Source organism: Lacerta agilis, chromosome 7, assembly GCF_009819535.1.
Source record: "Lacerta agilis isolate rLacAgi1 chromosome 7, rLacAgi1.pri, whole genome shotgun sequence".
In the NCBI taxonomy this organism is placed as follows: Eukaryota; Metazoa; Chordata; class Lepidosauria; order Squamata; family Lacertidae; genus Lacerta; species Lacerta agilis.
Genome location: NC_046318.1, coordinates 78,003,625 through 78,017,857, shown reverse-complemented (window position 1 = coordinate 78,017,857; position 14,233 = coordinate 78,003,625).

Here is a 14,233-nt window from a genome sequence, read left to right as displayed (position 1 = left end):
AAATGTCCCAGTCCTCAAACACTCTGCACTTCAATTGGGAAAAAGCTGCACTCGCAGAGCTCAGGCAATGCTGGATTTCTGTATCAATGTTGCCCTTGTGGAAAGATAACTGCCTAGGTAGAGAAATGATCGACATTTCCCATGCAAAGGAAGTCCCTAACTCACCGAGGGGAAGTCCCTAACTTAGCACACTTTATATCATGTAGGATGGTGTTACAACTAAGCTTGCACTGTAACATCTAAGGTGGGGCTACAGGGTTTTTCTAAAAAATGCTTCTAGATTTTTGCACCAGTTGTTCCATTTGCAGAATTAGGGGTACATGCAGAAATCTCCTTTGATATATTTTATATCTGTATAGAGATATACACACACCTAATGCTGGATGGGCTGCATTTGCAGCTACGAGTCTGTACCTTTGTAGCCATGTGAGTGTGTAATTGAAGATTTTCCCAGTTGCTAATCCATCCGGCCACAACTTTGGTCCAAGGCATATGCCTGATGAGGGCCATAATTAACTGGGTGCTGAGCCGAAAATGATCCCGTGCGCTTCTGCCGAAACTGGATGTGAACCCTGCATCAAAAGGTAATGGCAAGCAGATTTCACAAAGCACATTATGTGAGTCAAATAGCTACATGGGAGATACTCAGATCTGCTTTATGCTCAGATCTGTTGAATTACAAATACATAAAAAGAGGAGAGGAGGCAAAGAGACAGAGCAAGCTATTTCCATAAGAGAACAATAAACAAGGCCAACACCCCGCCATAAAAAGGCAAGAAATGTGGTTAGGAGAGAGGGGAAGCAAGAATACACGTTGTACTTTTTCTTTGTTAACTGTCATGCAAATCTGCGTGACAAGCTGAGGTGAGATTTCCACAACCTTGAAAACCTGCTGCTGTGGACCAGAAGAAAGAAAATGTCGACCTATGACCTGGAGGAAGCACATGCCCATTTCCCTGCCCCATCATAAAACGGATGGATGATCTTGGGAAATCTGTCAGCATCAATTTCCCTACCTAAATCCAATACTCTTCTAACCCATTCTTCATTCTAGGAATTGGGAGAAAGATACAATGCGGGGAGGGCATCTTATTCCCTCCATCCCTCACAACAATTCTGCTTCCGTGATGAGGCTGAAAAATTGTGCAGGAATCCCAATCCAGTGATTGCATCCAACGTTAGTCAAACTCAGAGTAGACCTATTGAAATTACTGTGTGTGACAAGCTGAGGCCCAGTAATTTCAACGGCTCTACTCTTAGTGGAACTTAGCTAAGGGGTCAGCAAACTTTTTCAGCAGGGGGCTGGTCCACTGTCCCTCAGACCTTGTGGGGGGCTGGACTACATTTTGAAAAAAAACAAAAACGAACGAATTCCCATGCCCCACAAATAACCCAGAGATGCATTTTAAATAAAAGGACACATTCTACTCATGTAGAAACACGCTGATTCCTGGACCGTCCGTAGGGCTGGGTTTAGAAGGCGATTGGGCTGGATCCAGCCCCCAGGCCTTAGTTTGCCTACCCATGACTTAGCTGATGGGAATTCCAGGTGTCGTTCCCCCCCCCCAAAAAAAACCCCAACAACAATTCTGACAGTTTGGGCTCAGTCCCAGCTGAAATTACAAGCCCACCAATTTGCAAATGGCAAAATCATAGAATCATATGCAGTAATTGTAGAGTTGGAAGGGTTTCCCAAAGGCCACCTAGTCCAATCCCCTGTGGTGCAGGAATCACAGCTAAAGAAACCTGGATGCGTGGTCCTCCAACCGTTGTTTAAAACTCTCCAGTGAAGGAGAACCCACCACTTTCCGCTTTAAACTGCCGTGGCTTTCCACAAAGGCTCCTGGGAAGGACTTCGTTAAGGGTGCTGGCAGCTATTGGGAGACCCCCCAATCCTAATGTGGTTTAACCATCAATCCCTCTTCCCACGGAACTCTGGGAACTGTAGGGGAGCAGGTGGTCTCTCAACATTTCTCGGCGCACTTAAAAACTACAGTTCCCACGATTCTTTAAACCACCTTGATGTGCAAAGTGGTCTGATACTGTTTTGAATGTTACACAGATGAGGCCCAAGATTGCTTTTTTTGTGGAACGCTTGACTCTTCCAATGCCATATTCTTCACACACACACACACACACACACACACACACACACACTCCATTCATACAAAAATTCAGTGTAGAATAAGAACAAGGAAAAGGAGACGTCTCATGCACCTGCTCTATTGCCCTGCCTCAGCATTGATTGAGCATAGGGTCTCTTCAGAAGACCTGATCAATGCTTGGAGGTCAGAGGTGGGGTCAGCAGCCCAGCCCCACTCCCCTTGCGGACAGATTGAATTGTGGTCTGAACAAGATTTGCGAGAGCTTGTTTATCTTGTTTTCATTTTAAGGAAGCATGCGATCTCCACATCACTGCGGTGAGCATCTTTTGACCCCCACAGAATTCTCCCAGCGAATGGTCTCCGACCACATCATTCCAGTTCAAAACACCTTCTCCTCCTCCTCCTCGCCAAAATAACATGCAGCTCAAAACAGGCATCCGTTCTGCATAAGAACGGGAAGCAAGAAGAGGCAGAGAGAGAGAGAACTAAACTTTCAAGTGAGAAGGAAATTAGGACACCGACGTGGGGAATTGGAAAAGAAGATGCAGCTGACAAGACAGTGGATGGAGTCTGTAATAGTACAGTGAACCTAAGAAGAATCTGGATGCAGGGTCAGGTCAAATGCCCACCTCGTCCAGCATCCTGTTTTCGCAATGGCCAACCAGATGCCCACATGGGAAGCCTACCAGCAGGACCCAAATGACACAGCTCTCTCCCTGCTTGTGATCCCCAGAAACTGGCATTCAGAGGTTTGCTGCCTCTGGCAGTGGAGGGAAAGCACAGCCTTTGATAGACTCTGGGCAGATCTATGCCATACATTTAAACCATACCCAATACCCATTTGAAACATTCATTATCTGAGGCCCTTCTTTGTGTGCCTCCTCCACGCGAGTTCTGGAGGGTGGCAACACAAGAACGGGGCCTTCTCTGCAGTGGCTCCCCGTTTGTGGAAAGCGGGTTCTCCCTCATAGAGAGCACATGTTGCGGTGGGGGCCAGCAAGCCACCTCCATTGCTGTGGGCGGAATAGTATAGATGGCCACAGCTCTGATTGGGCTTGGGGGTGTTGTTAGGGAGATTCACATGTATCAATTGGTGATAGACAGCCAGCAGCCTATATATGGGTCAGCCTCATGACTGACCGCCCTCTTGGCTGCATGCTGCGGATCACCCGCCCTACCCCCCTGTGTTTAGGCCTCTGTGTTGACCTTGCTATGCCTGTCTTGGGGTCGTCTGCTTTTGGGGCAGGAGCCTGGTAGGAATTTTGCCAGTTGGCTGATTGGCTGTTGCCATCTGGTTTTTGCCTACTGCTTAGCAACTAGTCACAACTTGTAAGGTTGGCGGTTAGGCATTGGTTATTATGTGTGATTGGAGGGGCGGTAGTCCCTCCAAATGGTGATGGTGTGCTGGGAATTCCGTTAAAGGAATCCAGGGGCTCATATGCTAGTCCGAAACCCCGGTAGGGGTCAGGGCCCACGCGAGAGCCCCTGGGACCCACTGGGGAGGGGGATGGTCCTGCATACCAACCCCCAGATCTCTCCCCAGATGGGATTTCCCACTGCTGACACGTGGTCAGCTCTGTCCCGTCGGGCAGCTAGTCTGGACCAATGCCTACGCAACCACTCACATTGATTTGTCATTTAATGAAGTTGTGGCCTAAATTCTGCCAAAAAACCCAAACAAAAAATGATGTCTCATGCCTGAATTATCTGGGGATGGCGTTGGGGACCTCCACACGCAATGCTATCCTCAGGGAAGTTCGCCTGGTGCCTTCATTATAAACCTTTAGGTGCCAGGGGAAAATGTTCCTCTTTAACCAGGCCTATTGGCTGATTAATATTCTACAGCCTTTTAAATGTGTTTGTGGGTAGGGGGGTTAGTAATTTGCTGTCTTGTTTTTAATTATTTACTTGCTTTTATCCTGTATTTTTTTTTTCTGTGAACCACCCTGAGATCTTACGATTTATCTTATGGTATATAAATCTAATAAACTAATAACACATGACTTCCCCAGAAAAATCCTGGGAACGGTAGTTTGCTAAGGAATTGTAGCTCTGTGATGGGGAAACTACAGTTCCAGCTCCCAGGATTCTTTGGGGCAAGCCATGGGCTTTAAATGCATGGTATGGATCTGTCCGTGACCCTCCATTAATTTGTCTAACCATCTTTTAAAGCTATTAAGTTTCACAGCATTGCTGCATCTTAGGATCATAGAATTGTAGGGCTAGAATGGTTCTCAAAGGTCATCGGTTCAACTCCATGCAATGCAGGACTAGTGTGGGAGTGAATTCCATAGCTCTTTGAAAAACTTTAGATGATGCTTATGAGAAAATTAGTCTGTTAGAGAAGAAAGCATATGGAATCCATACCAAATAATGTCAGTCTCATATAACTGAGTGCCAGTGTGGTGCAGTGGTTAAGAGCGGTAGACTCGTAATCTGGTGAACCGGGTTCGCTTCTCCGCTCCTCCACATGTGGCTGCTACATGACCTTGGGCTAGTCACACTTCTTTGAAGTCTCTCAGCCCCACTCACCTCACAGAGTGTTTGTTGTGGTGGAGGAAGGGAAAGGAGAATGTTAGCCACTTTGAGACTCCTTCGGGTAGTGATAAAGTGGGATATCAAATCCAAACTCTTCTTCTTCTTAACCAGCATGTTTAGCTCTGGTTAATGCATGAAGGGGTTAAGACCATAGAGTAAGCTAGTTTGCCAGATTTAAGCCCATCTCCTTGAGTGAGGGAGGATCAGCAAATTCTCTTTGTTCACTCTCTTTCACTTTATGACCAAGCCCAGACCATGTTTTAAAATCATTGTAGAACCAGACTTTGTACCCAAGTTTAGCCTGTGTTTTCTTGCTGCTGTATGGAAAAGCACATGAATCTGACCTTTGACGAGTTTGTAATTAACTGTTTTGTGTGGTTTTTAAATCTCTGCTGGGGCTCTTTTACCAGAGGGTGCTGGCCCTGTGTCTGGATCTAGGGATCCAGGGAATTCTTCTTTAAACTAACCATATCAGACAAAGATAGAAGAAGAAGAAGAAGAAGAAGAAGAAGAGTTTGGATTTGATATCCCGCTTTTCACTACCCGAAGGAGTCTCAAAGTGGCTAACATTCTCCTTTACCTTCCTCCACCACAACAAAGGGGAATGAGAGGCAATTTTTATCTAACACTTAGATCCTTTGCACCCCACTCTCCATCTGAAAAGGCCCCTTGAGTGGTGCATATGCATTTGATTCAAACAAGACAGTCCTTTCCCACAGATTTACAATCCAAAAGACATATCACAAAAGGAAAAGGGAATAGGCAGGGAAGAAGGGAAAAAGAAATTGCCAGCACTAGCTAAAGTTTACTGTAGGGTTTGGTTTGGTTTGGTTTGGTTTGGTTTGGTTTGGTTTGGTTTGGTTTGGTTTGGTTTGGTTTGGTTTTTACAATGGGAGGAAAACAGAGAGAAGAAACGTCATGGTGCATCTGTAGCCACACAACCGGACACCTTCATCTGCCCTGGCTGCAACAAAACATGTCTCTCCCATATCGTTCTCTACGGCTAACAGCTTGACTTCACCCCCAAAAGTGCCCTCTTCCATTGTCTCCTGAGATGGACTGATGTCAAGAATGAGCAGCTGGAAAGGTCACAAAGACAGATGAAGCCGGATGGAAACAGTTAAGGGAAAGATGCAGCCTTGTGGAGATAGCATTGTGGCAGAGCTGATGGGTTGGGTTCTGTTTCTCATCTTCCCCACTCCTGCAGCCAACAAACCCACACCCACACACACAAACAGTCTTTGCTGACAGATGGAACTTGGGCTAACACGATTTGAGACAGGTAACTTTTGTGTATCAAAAAGAATTAAGGAAGTGAGAAAGAAGCCAACACGATACCAGCATTAAAAATGGATCAAAATGAACCAAAGGCAGCATGAAGCAGAGCACAGACAGATGGGCTACCCAACAGAGATCCAACTCTCTCGGCAAGAGATGTCATTGAATTAAAACATTTGGGCATAGGAACCGTTTCTGGATGTTCAGTTCCCTCTCCTGCACCTCAACTCAGGGAAGAAGATGGCAGGGAGGAGGGAAAGAAATAAGTGTTCTGCTCAGAAAGTTTCCTGCAGCAAGCAGGGAAGTAAATTGACAGCAGACCTTTTTACAGGCAGGGCAGAGCAGAAATGGCACACACTTCTTTGCGAATGTAAATCCAGGATGGATGGGCAGGCTAATCCCATTTTCCTCCCCACAGAGGGCAGGGCAGTCTCAGCCCAACACATTTTATGGCTAGACCCAAAGGACAAGATGGAACTTCTCACCTGTTATTTATTTAATGTTGTTGTTGTTGTTGTTGTTGTTGTTGTTGTTGTTGTTGTTCCGTTCTTCAGCCAAAAAGGGGGAGAGACTCCCAGAGTGGCCTATACACGTCAGTGATAATGAGAGTCCCTGCCCTCAGATATACCATCTAAAAAGACATGACACAAAAGAATGAATTGGGAGAAGAGGGTGGGAAAGAAAACCCAGGAACAATGACCTAGATATGGAGTTCTTGTAGTGGCCAGCTTGTCTTCTCAGTGGCTGCTCACAAACTTTGGAACTCCCTCCCTGGAGAAGCTAGACTGGCTCCCTCCTTGCTGTCCTTCTGCAAGACTTCCTTGTTTCAACAGGAAATCGACTGCATTTAATGAAACAGCTGGTGCTGTTTTTCTTGTAATTATCTGTATGTTTTGAACAGATCTTATATACAGGGGTACCTCAGGTTAAGAACGTAATTCGTTCTGGAGGTCCGTTCTTAACCTGAAACTGTTCTTAAACTGAGGTACCACTTTAGCTAATGGGGCCTCCCGCTGCCGCGCGATTTCTGCTCTCATCCTGAAGCAAAGTTCTTAACCCAAGGTACTATTTCTGGGTTAGTGCAGTCTGTAACCTGAAGCGTCTGTAACCTGAAGCGTCTGTAACCCGAGGTACCACTGTACAGGCAATGACCATTTTAGGCATGTTCAGTTGACCCGCAATCGCAGACGAGCAAGTCCTTTTGGACCCAGAAGAAGACAGAATGGGGTCAGACCAGGGCTCAGAACAGGGCAGGGCACACTTATGTTGATGCATGTGGGAGCCAGGAACAGAACCCCCATATGTATATAAATATACAAACCGCCTGTATGAATATAGTTTTAATTCTAATAACATTTGATTGCTTTTCTCTATGTTTTTAGCAATTGTTTTCAGCTGTAAGCCACCTTCGGTCCCATCAGGTCAAAAGGCGGGGTATAAATAAATAAATAAATATAGAAAAATACTTTCTTGCGGGAGGGATCACCAAGGCAGTTGTTGTTGTTGTTCAGTCGTTCAGTCGTGTCCGACTCTTCGTGACCCCATGGACCAGAGCACGCCAGGCACGCCTATCCTTCACTGCCTCTCGCAGTTTGGCCAAACTCATGTTAGTAGCTTCGAGAACACTGTCCAACCATCTCATCCTCTGTCGTCCCCTTCTCCTTGTGCCCTCCATCTTTCCCAACATCAGGGTCTTTTCTAGGGAGTCTTCTCTTCTCATGAGGTGGCCAAAGTACTGGAGCCTCAACTTCAGGATCTGTCCTTCCAGTGAGCACCCAGGGCTGATTGCTTTGAGAATGGATAGGTTTGATCTTCTTGCAGTCCATGGGACTCTCAGGAGTCTCCTCCAGCACCATAATTCAAAAGCATCAATTCTTCGGCGATCAGCCTTCTTGATGGTCCAGCTCTCACTTCCGTACATTACTACTGGGAAAACCATAGCTTTAACTATACGGACCTTTGTCGGCAAGGTGATGTCTTTGCTTTTTAAGATGCTGTCTAGGTTTGTCATTGCTTTCCTCCCAAGAAGCAGGCATCTTCTAATTTCGTGACTGCTGTCACCATCTGCAGTGATCATGGAACCCAAGAAAGTGAAATCTCTCACTGCCTCCATTTCTTCCCCTTCTATTTGCCAGGAGGTGATGGGACCAGTGGCCATGATCTTAGTTTTTTTGATGTTGAGCTTCAGACCATATCTTGCGCTTTCCTCTTTCACCCTCATTAAAAGGTTCTTTAATTCCTCCTCACTTTCTGCCATCAAGGTAGTATCATCAGCATATCTGAGGTTGTTGATATTTTTTCCGGCAATCTTAATTCCGGTTTGGGATTCATCCAGTCCAGCCTTTCGCATGATGAATTCTGCATATAAGTTAAATAAGCAGGGAGACAATATACAGCCTTGTCGTACTCCTTTCCCAATTTTGAACCAATCAGTTGTTCCATATCCAGTTCTAACTGTAGCTTCTTGTCCCACATAGAGATTTCTCAGGAGACGGATGAGGTGATCCGGCACTCCCATTTCTTTAAGAACTCCCATTTCTTTAAGAATTCCACCAAGGCAGTACTAAAGGAATAACAGCCTGGCTGGCAATAGACATAGCAGAGTGAACACTATGTCTGGCAGATTTGCTAACCCTTGGACCAAAGCAATTCTTGGCGCTGGATGGAGCTGGAGCTGGAGCTGGAGCTGGAGCTGGGTTTATTTGGCAGATCTGAGGACCATGGGTTCAGGAACGTGCTCCTTCTCTTGCCTCTGAGACTGAGCCCCATCAGTGTCCTCCTGACACTAGACCAGTACAGAAGCAACTGGAATAATAGAACCATGGTGATGGAAGGGACATTAGTGGACACTTAGTCTGACCCCACAGCGCAGGACAGGCCCTGCAATGCAAGATGAAGCTGCTGTATCCCTGTCAGATGACTATCCAGCCACTGCTTAAAACACCTCCAGTGAAGGAGAGCCCACCATCTCTGGTGGCCATCTATTCCACTGTCACCCAACTCTTACCATCAGGAAAGGTGAAGGCACCCTACTGCCCTCCTGATGTCATTGGACACCAGCTCCCATCATCCCTGGCCATTGGCCATGCTGGCTGGGATAGATGGGATTTGGAGTCCAACAGCACCTGAGGAATAGAGCATTGGCTACCCCTCCATTAGAAAGCTCCCCATAATGTTGAGCTGAATTCTGCTTCCTTGCAATTTTCACCCACTGGTTCCAGTCCTCCCTTCTGAGACATTTATGGAGAACTGGTTGATTCATCGCTATTGATTCCATTGTTTATTTCATGCTCTGGTTTTATTTGTTGGATTAACAGCCCCGGGCAAGTGTCATGGGAGTGCGATAAGGTGCTTTGGTTAGCAGAAGAAAAGCAGCGTTGAAATATATTCAATACAAAGGAAATAAAAGTGCTCCACCTCCATATCACAGTTAGCAGGCGGAGGCCTGGAGCATGACATTGCAGGTTCCTCTGGGAGTTGGGGGGGTCGTGACCCTGCCAGCCAGCCACTGACTGCACACAGACACATGGCCTCCTTGGGGACAGTGTTAACTAAGGAGTATAAACTAGAGGCATGCAAAAGATTTGGACTATCCTGAATCAAAAGAGCTAGTCTGGGTACTTTGGACAGATACAGAATTTGTCCAAGCTGGAGTATGTCGAAATGAAACAGATTCCACCCAAGTGTTTCTGAGTGCTTCACTGTGGCTACAAAAATGGGACAGGGTGGGAATCTTCCATATAAGGAATGGGATGGATGGGAGAGCTCTTTCATGATTGATAGCTCTAGGTTCTAATGAGAGGGAAATGTTTCACCAGGGCTTTCTAGTCACAGTGCTTTGAGGGGTGGGGATGTTAATTTGAGGTAGCACCTTGTTCTTGTCTGTTGTGTGCTCTGCTAGTTTTGTGAGTGCTGCTTGCTTGGAAAATTCTGGACACTGAAGTCCTTTTGCCATAGGCCTACACACCCACTCCTGTCAAAACAGCTTTGCTGTGGCTGTTGGTGCCAATTGAGCAGAACGTATGCCTGAAGCTGTTTTATTCATTCATCGTAACTCCCTAGATCATGCGCTCATCGTTCTGAAATTATGCAAGCTACCTTCTTACCTTTCTACCCCAGGAGAAAAATCCCCAGATCACTTTTTTCTGTAATTGTGAAGTTGTTGACCTGTGTGACACTCTCTCTCTCTCTCTCTCTCTCTCGTCTTATTTTCACACAAATCACAAAACAAGAGGGTTGATGAACTGATTCCTTTTCAACTACTCTAAATTGTAAAGGTTGCTCATGCAGAACCACTGCAGCTGTCCTTCTGAAATTTGGTGTGGTATGTCCCCTCAGAAGGGGCAGCTAAGCTTGCACAGTTCATCCAATTCTACTGAGAAAATAAAAAGATATAATTTGTCCCTTACTTCCAAAAAACAATTTATAATATACTAATTTTATATTTTAATAGTGCCCAGCAAAAAAGCCCCTGGACCTATTTGTCTGTGATTTGGCTAGCTTTACTCACACACTGCCTGCCTGCAAATTTCATTCAATTCTGCCAAGAAGAAGAAAGTTACAACCCTTCTTTGATTCTGCCATAAAAGTGAAAGAGTGTGGCACAAAGCTTCATTTTTCAAATCAGGGTGGATTCCAAATTACTGCAGACCAGATCTTGCTATTTTTATGAAGCACCTAATTGAGATTCAAACCAAACCTTGGGGTTAGTACATACCTCAAGCAAAAATCCATCCCTGAATTCCTGTACTGGAAGAGAAACTAGTTTGTAGTGTGCATCTACCCCCCCCCCCAAAAAAAAATAACTCAATGACTGGGGGGGGGTGCTGTTTCTGTGGCTATGTTTAATGGGCTCTCCAACTTTTCTCCTGATGAGATCTCTAGTACAATAAAAGAATGTGTATACAGAAACCTCACCTTAAAATGCTTATTCACTCCAGAAATTTGCAATCCTCAAAGCAATTTGGAGTTCTTCCTTTTTAAATGATGCACGTTTGTTCACAACCCACTTTGTGAAACATCAAAGCCACCTGTAAGTAGTCCCGATTAAATATTAAAAATATTCATCTAGCCCTGAAATGTTAACCAGAGTTAAGAGCAAAACAATCCCCTCCCTCCCTGTGTTCTCCACCACAACTCTGTAAATGATGTTACTGTTTTACTAGCATTTTCCCCCTACACTGACAGCCTGCTTTGATGGTTTTCCTTTAAAATAAGAAAAAAAAGCCATCAAATAAATTTAATGACAGCTGGCAACCCTGCAAAGATGCTTTGATGGAATCTGACATGACCACCAATGCTTGTTCAGATACATGCTGCTTGGGAGGTAAGAATAGGAGCTGTTATCATTTCCGAAACGAACCTCCTTCCAGTTATGCATATATCTAAAACAGATAATTTTGCATATATCTAAAACAGATAACAAACTTAGAGAACAACTAAGTTTGTTATCTGTTTTAGATATATGCAAAATTCCAGTGCTACTGGAAGGATTTTTTTTAATTTTGTTTAGATAATTTTTAAGTCAACATTCAGGGTCAAATTACAGTTTGTATTAAATACGTGGATTGCATTTAATGTATTTAGTTAAGTGTTGGTGGTTTGCTTTTGTTTGTTTGTTTGGTTGGTTGGTTGGTTTTTACAAAGGAGCTGGTCTAGGATGGAGTAGGAAACATCTTACATAGGAACACCAGAAGCTTCACTGTACTGACTCAGGCCAATAGTACCACTGTATTCCGCTCTGGTCAGACCTCACCTGGAATACTGTGTCCAGTTCTGGGCACCACAGTTCGAGAAGGATACTGACAAGCTGGAACGTGTCCAGAGGAGGGCAACCAAAATGGTCAAAGGCCTGGAAACAATGCCTTAGGAGGAACGGCTTAGGGAGCTGGGTATGTTTAGCCTGGAGAAGAGAAGGTTAAGGGGTGATATGATAGCCATGTTCAAATATATAAAAGGATGTCATATAGACGAGGGTGAAAGGTTGTTTTCTGCTGCTCCAGAGAAGCAGACACGGAGCAATGGATTCAAACTACAAGAAAGAAGATTCCACCTAAACATTAGGAAGAACGTCCTGACAGTAAGAGCTGTTCGGCAGTGGAATTTGCTACCAAGGAGTGTGGTGGAGTCTCCTTCTTTGGAGGTCTTTAAGCGGAGGCTTGAAAGCCATCTGTCAGGAATGCTTTGATGGTGTTTCCTGCTTGGCAGGGGGTTGGACTGGATGGCCCTTGTGGTCTCTTCCAACTCTATGATTCTATGATTCTATGACCCCTGTAGCTTGGTGCTGTGAACACTGACTGCCAACAGCAGCAGCAGCTCTGCCAGGGTTTCAGGTTTTCAGATAGGGATCTCTCCCAGTCCTATCAGGACTCCAGGAATTTATCCTAGGATGTTCTGCATGCAGTTCAGATGCTGCATCACTGAGCTAGGGACTGCGCAATGAATGCCTTCCACAAGGCTAATGGAACCTATTAACTTTAAGAAAATCGGTTAAATCTGGGCTGTTGCAAAAGGGCTTTGAACTGAGTGTCATGCAAGCTATATACTGTTGCATTAGAGATTTGTACAGCATATAACTGTGATTTTAACTGGGGTGTGTGTAAGCGCATGCATGTGTGTGTTCATTACATTGTTCGACAGTGAAATTTGTTGCCAAGGAGTGTGGTGGAGTCTCCTTCTTTGAAGGTCTTTAAGCGGAGGCTTGACAGCCATCTGTCAGGAATGCTTTGGTGGTGTTTCCTGCTTGGCAGGGGGTTGGACTGGATGGCCCTTGTGGTCTCTTCCAACTCTATGATTCTATGATTGTTTTGGTATATTATTCTGCACTATGAAGATATGGAATTCTATTTCGCAAGTTGCTTTGAGGGTCCTTCCAGGGTCAGCATTTAAATATCATCATTATTGGAAGCTGCCTTGCACAGAGCCAGACCAATATTGGCAGTGGCAGGGGCCGTCCAGGTTTTCAGACAGAGAACGTTCCCAGCCTTACCAGGAGAAGCTGGAGGTTGAATTCCTGGGATCTTCTACACATAAAGCAGATGTACCAGCCCTGAGCAACTTAGTCCTTTCCAGTTAGTGCCTGACCACCATTCATGTTTCTTCTGCCCCAGTTATATTATGAGTTAGGTGGATTTGTAGCGGGCTGGCCGGCCTAACCCAAAGAGTGCTCACTAATGGTTCCTCATCATCTAGGAAAAAAAGGTGCCAAGGGTGCACAGCGGCCAACTCCTGGGGGCTGAGGTCCCTTTGCCCCACAATGAAATATTTGAGGGGCCCAAATCCTCTCAAAGTTGATGGGCATTGGCATTCAAATAGTGTGTGTGTGTGTGTGTGTGTGTGTGTGATGTCATCAGTTATGTGAGGCTGGGCTTACCTCCCCCACCCCCAATATTTTATTCAAGTTGATACCCCTGGTGGGGTGTCACAGAGTTTTGTCCTGGGCTCTCTGTTGTTCAACGTCTTTATAAATGACTTGGATGAAGGAACTGAGGGGATGCTCATCAGATTTGCAGATAATACCAAACAGGTGCAGAAGACAGAATCAGAAATCAAGACAGCCTCGACAGCTTGGAGAAGTGGGCCAAAGCTAACAAAATGCATTTCAACAGGGACAAATGTTAGGTTCTGCACTTAGGCAGGAAGAACCAGCTGCACAAATATAGGACGGGGGACACCTGGCTTACTAGCAGCACATGAAAATGGCCAGTTAAGTACCACCATCTACATGTCCAAAGAAGAAGAAGAAGAAGAAGAAGAAGAAGAAGAAGAAGAAGAAGAAGAAGAAGAAGAAGAAGAAGAAGAAGAAGTGGAGGAGGAGGAGGAGGAAGAGTTTGGATTTAATATCCTGCTTTATCACTACCCGAAGGAGTCTCAAAGCGGCTAACATTCTCCTTTCCCTTCCTCCCCCACACAAACACTCTGTGAGGTGAGTGGGGCTGAGAGACTTCAAAGAAGTGTGACTAACCCAAGGTCACCCAGCAGCTACATGTGGAGGAGCGGGGACGCGAACCTGGTTCACCAGATTACAAGTCTGCTGCTCTTAATCACTGCACCACACAAGAGGTTGCCCTGTTGCCATAGAGACATATGTGGCAAACTCTCCTCACTCAGCTGGAAGAGGCATCATCTTGTAAGGTAACACTACAATAGGCAGAGTTTGCATGTGAGTTTTGGCTGGTGCAGAAAGCTGGAGATACAGAGCTGTATCTTGCTCTGTACCGAGCCGAAAGCTGTGGCTTCAGTATCTTCCTGGAAACCTGGCGGGGGGGGGGGTGGATCTCAAACTGTATACTGTATTCTAAGGACACCACAGT